We start from the raw sequence: 1,943 nt of genomic DNA, 5'->3' as shown, positions 1-1,943 counted from the left end.
TCGATTTGAAAAAAAAAAAAAAACAACAACAACAACAACAACTTTAATATCAATTTGGTTGGGAACCATTTAACTAGGTGATTGATTTGATCATTTCTTGTTGATTTCTTTTTTTTTTAAATTAAATTTTGGGAAAAGTACTAGAAAAAAAGTTATTTTATGTGTGTGTTTGGTGTAACTTACAGACTAAATGGGTTTTTTCACAGAAGAAGATACAATTTCAAAAAAGATTGTGATTTTTGTTATTTAAAATACTTTTATGATCAACCCTTCGGGCGCTAAAATAACTTAAATTCAATTTTCTTAAAACATCTCTTAGATTTTTATTAAAATTAATGAGAAAAAATGATGTCTTAAAAAATCATTTCCTCTATTAGTACAACTAAGATAGATATATATATATATATATATATATATATATATATATATATATATATATATATATATATATATATATATATATATATATTCTAACAAATTTCTAGTAAATTTTATTCAAAATTTGGTAAATTTTTTAAGAATCACAATTTAATTTATTTTATTTGAAAAATTCATGTTAAGATTTTTATATAATGTGTAATACCCTAGTAAATTGTGAATATTCTATTTACTTTTTCTAGGTCATGCATTTAGTCAACCATGAAAATTACGGTGGGAAAATATTTTGAAAAAGAGTTTCACAGTGAAGAAAGTTAGAAGATAGTTATAGGTAGAGGTGGTTCCTACTTAGATTACTCTCCCCATAGACAAATTATCTCAGTTAAGGAAAAAGGAGCCAAGAGGGGAAAATCCATAGGAAACCTTGCAAACTTGACCTCAGTTGGAGGAGCCCCAAGAGAGGAAATTGAAAGTTGTTTAGCTTGATTCCATTAGAACAAGACAATGTTGAGGGAAGAAAGACGCTACCAAAAGGGGTTTCTTGAGCTGGTTGGCCAATGAAATTCCAAGTTGAACCCTGTGGTCAATAAAATCCTAGGATGGACCTAGTGTGATCACGGGAAATTACGTTGAACCCTCTGTGGTCAATAAAACCCTACCCTAGGTTGGAGCTAGTGTTATGGTTGAAAACAACTCTGGATGTGGGATGGACCTCGTGTGGTCACGAGAAAACCCTGGTCAATAAAACGCTAGGTTGGACCTAATTCTCAATGAAAGTGGCTCTAGGGGAGTTCTGGTAGACAATACTAATTCTCATTGGTTGGGTGGAGCATCATTCTCCCCAGTTATTTTCATGGCAGTCTCAGACATTAAAAAATGGATAAGTGAAATGTGTTTTGGAACCATTTTCTTGTATTTGGGATAGATTCAGGTTAGTCCCAACATGTTCTATCCATTTAACTCGAATAGCCCTTAATTCTTAATATACTTAGCACTAGAAGGTATAAGGTCGTTTAGTCCCACTAGTCTCTGAGACTATAAACATAATAATGTTGTAGTTGTACGTATAATATATATTTATTTGGTCTATTAATAAATACAAACCTTGGTTGTGTGAGAATAATGTTGTTTAAAGAAATTCGTTATGACGCTACAGAGAAGAAAGATGAGGTTTTACAACCAACTAAATTGAACCCTGCTCTTCTAAACAGGTCGAATCCCTTTTCCTTTCCAGTATAAAAAAAAAATGAAGGAATACATCAGTATTGAAATAAACGTTATATGCAGAGTTCAATAAATGTCTTCATCAAGAGTCATATTCATGGTAAAGATTTAGACAAGTAAACATTTATTGTAAAAAAATGCAGCTAAATATCATGAGGTTAAATGAAATGCAATTTGAAAAAAAAAATATCTATATCTATCTCTATATATGTAAATTCTCTCTGTCCAAATGGCTGATGGCCATGAGAGAAAACTAACCAATTCCTCTAAAAGAAGCAAGTTTATAATAAGAGCACATGCTACGAATTCTTTTGGAAAACATTGAAAGGTAAGCTAAATAC

The sequence above is a fragment of the Pinus tabuliformis genome, chromosome 1_1 (genome assembly GCF_031772625.1).
Source record: "Pinus tabuliformis cultivar Carrire ecotype Pingquan chromosome 1_1, CPIR1, whole genome shotgun sequence".
In the NCBI taxonomy this organism is placed as follows: Eukaryota; Viridiplantae; Streptophyta; class Pinopsida; order Pinales; family Pinaceae; genus Pinus; species Pinus tabuliformis.
Note: the sequence above shows the minus strand (reverse complement) of the source record.